Here is a 7,231-nt window from a genome sequence, read left to right on the forward strand (position 1 = left end):
GAGCTGCAACGACAAGATTTCATGGCCTCTTTTTTCTATTTCTTTTTCATCTTTTCTTTCCCCAATAAGTCTAGCATAGGCACCTTTTTCCTTTCCTTAGATTAACTTTGTAGATTCTTATTTTCTTTTAACAAAATGAGCATTTATTCCTTATATATGATCATTTCATTACATTGCATTAAAAAAAAAAAATTCATGTCGAATTAAGCACAAGGTATACCAATGATTTGAGGCACCCCTTGTAGCCACATCATATCTCCTTTCGCCCTTCAATTATATAATCCTTTCTTCATAAACCACTTTGAGCCTCATCTAACGATAAACCCTTCTTTTTTCAACCTACATCTACCTAACCTTGGGATGGGATGGCGTGCAACTTATGCAATTCTAAAGAAAGCTTGAGCAAATTCAAAAGAAAGCAATAGCAAAAATAAGCAATAATAAAAAACGAAAACAAGTGTACAAAAGGGTAAGTGTTCCAATGTCTTTGATATGAAAATATCTTTGATATGAGCATGTCTCAGATTGCGTCTCTTATCGAGTGCTCGGTACCGTGCCTGAGAAACATGAATGCCAAGTGAGTGATAGACCGCATGATCGGGATTGCCCACACTTATTAAAATAAAATAAATGCTAAAGCAAAAGAAAGAGCTAAAAAAAGAGTAGAAAAATTCAAACATGAAAATACAAAGATTCAATAGCGAGGTTGCACACCTTGGGGGCTTATCTAGGGTCTTGAGCCTTTATCCCCTTCATCTTCAGCCTTTAGCCTAACCACGTTACAACCCTTAAAAGACCTTTTTGAGGTATACACACACTTGTGCGAGGTTTGGCTAGAGCTACGTTCGGCCTGATTCCTAACAGATACGTAGGCAACCTCACATCGAGGTGCGGCGTAATAAAAATGCATTCATATTCACATTTGCACTTACACCATGATCATATCAAGGGATCTCCAATGCTCATCCCTTTTCACTTAGAGCTAGACTTGGGGGCTTGATCCCTATATCATTAGCTTACCTAGCCTAAGAGTCACCATCATTTGACTCTTTTCAACAATATTTTTCCACACTTAGCTCTTGCGGCCTAGCTTTAGTGTCACTTTCACACACTGCACGCATACATGACCAAATATACTTTCCTTAGGAACCCTTTGTCATGAAATCTTAACATAACGATGAAGCATGCCTTATCAACGTCACTCATCAATCATAATTGTCATTACATAGAAGTATGAAGTGCTTAGCCTCCGTGCCTAAGTTACCCAAATACTTTCATCATAGAGTCAACAGTTGAGATAGCCTAGGATGAATTAATCCTTGAACCTTGAGAGATAGTATCAAACAACATTTGACTAAGCTCATTCAACATGCATCTTCAAACTTTTGATTTTCTTTTTCACGTCTTTCTTTTTTGGGAGAAAGTCGGTACCCTCCACAAAATTGACGGAAAATTTTTTGCTTTTTTTTTTGCATTTTCGAGTCGCACGATCACATTACAATGCACACACGAGTCATGTACACATTGAGTCATGTCGTGCCATATCACTTTGATTTGAGTCTAATACATGTGTCATTTCACTTTGAGTCGAGTCAACCTCGAGTCAGTCAATCAACGAGTCAAGTTTATACCTTGAGTCGTGTCAAGTTATTGAGTCAAGCAACATTAAGCCTTAGGTCAACCCTAAGATAATTAAAGAAATTGCCAAAGTTCTATAGTCAAAAATAAATACAGGTGCAGCAGAACAGGGAAGACCCTACTCCAGCACCTGGCGCCAAAGATATCTCAGCAACAACAAAGCTCGAAGCCTCTTAGAAAGGTGATTTCGACTTCATACAACAATTTCGGGTTCCTTGGTACCAGTTAGCCCTATAAGCATTTTGACATGATTAAGTAGTCATTTTGATTACAATTGCAATAAGTGATCGACCTGATGAAAGATCGTCTCACTTAGCTTAAAGCGCCTAAGAATTGGCTCATCACAGAAACACCGACATACTGGTTTTAGCAAAAGCAAAGTTCAGGCGAGCTTTAGAGATCGACAAACGTTGGTCTTCGAAATTTTTCTTCAGAACATTATCGCAACAAACATTCAAGTACCGAAGCTCTATTGTTTAGAGACGCGTGAACATTTCCATCAGAAGCTCTTTTGCCAGAGACGCGTGGGCATATCATCAAAGCTCTTTGTTCAGAGACGCGTGGATTTCTTAAGCTCTTTTGTTCAGAGACGCGTGGACATTTCTTTCAAAGCTCTTTTGTTCAGAGACGCGTGGACATATCATCAAAGATCTCCTATTTTCAAGCTCTTTTGCTCAGAGACGCCTGGGCATCCTATTATCAATCTCTTTGTTCAGAAACGCGTGGACACATCATTAGAAGATCATATCAAAAAGAAGCTCTTTGTTCGAGACGAGTGAACATCGAAACAGTAAGGTGGCGTTCCCTAGATTGTGGAAAGTTGTCAAAACAACTGAAGGTAATTTCAGGCGAAGTTGTCTTCGATCATATTCCCTTAGGCATGGAGGATGATCATAAAGCGGATGAGAATTATTTCGAGAGAAATAATTTTTCGATAGTATTCCCTTGGACGTGGAATATTATCAATGCGGATGAGGATTGTTTCGAGAGAAATAATCTTCGATAGTTTTCCCTTGGACGTGGAATATTATCATTGCGAGGAGGATAGTTTCAGGCGAAGCAATCTTCTAATTTGGAAGCAGTTACAAGGCGTAGCGGTTTTCAGGCGGGATGACATTCTCTAGCTTGCAGGAGGTCATCAAAACAATTTGGTTACTTTCAGAGACGTGTGCTCGACGGTGCAAGATACGCGTTTCTTAAATCTTTTATCTGTTTAACTAACGCTAGTTTTACAGGTATCGGCGTTATAAGATTGATTTAGGATCGCAGAACGTTCTGAATCATTCTCCGTCCCTATCGATACTTTGACTTTCGTTTTCTAAACTTGCGTTTCTCCAAACTTAGTCAAGTGGGGGCTTCTATAGACACCCATTTGTGTATCCCCAAAACCAAACCCGCTGATGAGTGCCTTTCACGTCGAATCATAATCGAATGAAGTGAAAGTGTGGAAAGGTCTAGTGTTGCGGAAACTTTTAACTCTTTTCTCTTCTTCCCTGTTTTTGAAAACTTTATTTTAAGAAAAGCCAATCCAGTTTGGTTGGTCCATGATATGGGTCCAATAGTGGTGTAGTTGGATGGGGCTTGCAAAGACCTTTCCAACGATATATTATAAGCCCAATTCCGATGAATATTGAGGAAGTTATGGCCAATTTACTAAACTGGGCCCGGTTTGAGTTTTATGTACGGCCCAATGATCTAGGGGAGGGCCTAATATGATTTAACATTCCTAATGCAATTAGGAATGGTTTTAGTCTTCTAGAACATTCTAGAAGGTTATTTTCATTCCTAATTCAATTAGGACTTTTTCAGAGTTTTAATCAAGATTAAATAGCATTTTCGATGGAATTATATTATTTTATCTTCTAGTACAGGAAATTTATCAGATTTTCGAAAACGCGTGCAAAACCACTTTGGCGTCCAACCCCAGGCCTTGGAGCCTAGAATCGGGATTGGCGCCAGACGCCAGCATTGGCGCCTGGCGCTAGCCACTGGCCCTGGCGCCAAGGTTGTTTTGCGGTCTTCAGACTCTGTTTTGTTAAATTATCTTTTTTGGATGATTTTCTCTATAAATATCGTATCAAAAACTCCGTTTTGATTCACTAATTCTCTTGATTCTTAAGTTTTAATCAACTCTCTTCATTCAAAATTATTCGTCAATTTACCATTCATTAATTCTCTTCATCTACATCTATCATTCAACCAACTCTCATCAAGATTTCCTTGATTATTCTCTTTCTCTCTTTTCTAAACTTTGCTTTTTAAATACAAAATTCCGCATTCACAAGATCTAGAAACACTTAGCCATATTCGAAGTTGCCTTCGCCCTAGACGTGAAAGGTTTTAATTTCTGAGGGTTTGGTCTCAAATCTCTCTTTCAATTATTTAATTTAATTGTTTTGATTATTATTTTCCTTGAAGTTACTAACGTGTGTATTTTGTTATTAGAAAGAGGTACGAGGCATCCAAGTAAGTACTTTAATGGTTTAATTGATATTATGATGTAGAAATCATGTTTAGATTGTTATTATGATTCCTGTATCATGTCTAGGGTAATCTTAATATTAAATATGATTGTTAAGATGCTTCCTATGTTCTTCCTAATATTTATGATTGTTAGTATCATGTTAGGGCTAAAGATTTGATTTTTATTGCTTAGTGACATGCTAGGGTTTGTTATTAATCTTGTTAGTATCATGCCTAGGATCTTGCTATGCTTTAACATGATCATGATTATGATTATGATTGATATTATTATTATTAATGATGTTGATTATTTATTATGTTGCTTGATTATTTATTATTATTATTATTTGCTTGATCACCTTTTATTGCATGTTTAAAGGGAATTGGTACTTGTAATCGCGCTTAATAAGATAATTAATAATCTTGTTAGGTTAACTTTTGATTATAATTCAAGTGATCGCCAATAATAGTTTATTTGTGCATTAAATTCAACCAACATAGATTAAACAGGTTAGGGTTAATCCTAATGATTGCATGTTAATCAGAAAGCGCACATGAATACGAGCAGAATAAAGTAGAGGCCTATTATTAGGGCAGGTTCAATCTCTTTTAGGTTGGATTTGTACCATCATCCCGAACCCTTATTTGGTTCATGACCTTATGGAGTTGACGATCTCTTGGATCGTTAAGGGGTGTAACCTTCACCTCGTGAACGGTTTACAAGTTCCTTAAAACTTGTTGGCGACTCTTTTGCTCTATCTTTTTCCCTTTTGGACGCCACCGTACTTTAGTGTATGATCACTAGTGGGGTTCAAGCTAGTGGGATTTTTAAAGGCTTGAAAACTATTCCCTACAGGTTTATCTTTCGGAAGTGGAATCTCATCATATTTCTTTTGGAGTTCGTTCATAGGCTTTGAGAGCTTCACTTAGAAGATGCGATACCTCCCTCATAGACAGTGTGAGAAATTGGTATATCTTCCTTACTTGCCGGTTCTGGGAGATCATCCTTGACATCGAAAAAGATTTCCTCTTCTTTTTCTATGGCACGGATTTCTTTGGTAGGTCTAATGAGAGATGAGGGTCAACCTCGTTTTCCTCATCAGAGATAGCCAGGGTATGAGCGAGAGGTGCATTGTCAATGCTTGGCTTCTTACTGGCAGGGGGCAATGACAGCTTGTTATTGTCAATCAAGTCTTGGATAGCTTCCTTTGAGCTTCCAACAATTTTCAGTGAGATGGCCCCTACCTTGGTGATACTTGCAGTGTGCATTGGGGTTCCAGTTAGCCGACCTATTCTCAACTGGTGGGTCCCCAAATGGTCCAATAGGAGTTTATAAGACCCTTTGCATTTAATCGATTAAATGCGGTGTCATAACTCATGCCAATAGGAGTGAAGTTCCTCCTAAATGGTTTCTTCGGTCCTTGATTGTTCATAGCAAGGACTTCTCCTAAATTAAAAGTGCTAACGTTGTTTGAGTGGGCAGTTTTGGAAGAAGAAGGATTGTCGTTCTTCTTTCCTTTCCAGCCACTGTTGTAGTTATTGTTGGCAGCTTTTAATTTAGCCAAGTCATCTTCAATATTGATCCCAATGTCATAAACGGATTTGAAGGTATGGAGATTATTTTGGTACTTGAGATGCTTGGAATATTTTTCTTGAAGATTTTTGATGAACAGTCTCACAGATTCTTTTTCAAGTGGCACCTCAAATCATCTTAGCTGAGGTTTCCCTCCATTTGTTAAAGAAAGAGGTGAAGCCTTCATTCTCTTTCTGCTTGAGGATTTCAAGTTCCCTATGGTCAGTCTCGACTTGAATGTTGCACTTGTATCTATCAACGAAAGCGTTTGCTATGGACTTCCCAGGTAGAGGTCTTTTCTTTCTCGAGAAAAAAGAACCATTGTTGGCAAACGGTCTCGAGAGATAATGAGAACAGAGAGGGGAAAACTTTCTTATCTATACCCTTAATACTCATTATTGTTTCAAATGCTCTTAAATGAAAGTAAGGGTTGTCATTTGCTCTGAATTTTGGGATGTCGTTGGCGTTGAACTTCTGCGGAAGAAGTTCTTTGTTCACCGAGACCCCTTTGTGATGTAAGCTCTTTGAAACTTGTAGTCGCTAGACAACTTGCTTAGACTCTCTTGCATGAGGTCCATCTGTTGTTGCTTCACGGGATCATCGATCTTGAGTGCGAGAAGCTTCAGTGTCTCAGTCACGGTAGCCAGTTGGTTCTTAAGATCATTGACTTCTTCTTGCGTTGCCATTATGGTCTTAGCTTTCCTCTTACGAGCTATGGGTTTTGTCGAAAAGTTGGACTTGTACGAAGAGGTTGTCTTTGATTAACCGTCCTTCTTTTCTTAACCACGCGCTGTAAATTAAACCATTTTGCGTTTTAATTACTTGACTCGAATCAACTTGACTTCACGGTTTATTTTAAGGAGGAAAAGAGAAAAAAAGAAAAAAGGGGTGCATATTTTTGGCAAAATAATGTACATATTTTTAGCAAACTAAGTATAGTTTTTTTTTTTTGTTTTGGAGGATTAATATCCGATTTACCCCCTTAAAAAAAATGACATAAAAAAACGCGCACACAAGACTCTCTTAAACATGGTCAAAGTATGTGTATTGGTGTGTGCGTTGAGTGTAAGTGACATGCTTGGGCTCTTGTGTAAGACCATGGGACTTAGTGCCTAAACTCGATCATCGACTCAAATAAGTACTATTGACAGCAAAATTTAACCGAATTAATTAGCAAACTGATTAATTAGACTCTAGGTGATGACTCGACCGATAATCCGAGCTGTCGGCCAAACGACAGGACTGGCGTCGCACCGTGGATCTTGGCGCCAGACGCCAGAGCTGTCGTCAGGCGCTACACTCCATAATGTGGCGCTACAGCTCAGACCTTGGCGCCAATATTGGAGCTTCGATCTGGGACTGTTTTCGGTGTTATTAGTCAATTGGGGTATGCCTAAAGCCGTACTAGGTCAATTCTGATTAAAATATTAGACTTTATTGACTCAAATTAATTAATTAATTAGGCAAAGTTTCTTTAAGTCATTAATTTATTTAGTCTCAACACAAGTCAACAAACGGTTAAGAGAATAGAATATTTATGCACAACAAATAATGCAC

The sequence above is a fragment of the Chenopodium quinoa genome, unplaced genomic scaffold (genome assembly GCF_001683475.1).
Source record: "Chenopodium quinoa cultivar QQ74 unplaced genomic scaffold, ASM168347v1, whole genome shotgun sequence".
NCBI classification, from domain to species: Eukaryota; Viridiplantae; Streptophyta; class Magnoliopsida; order Caryophyllales; family Amaranthaceae; genus Chenopodium; species Chenopodium quinoa.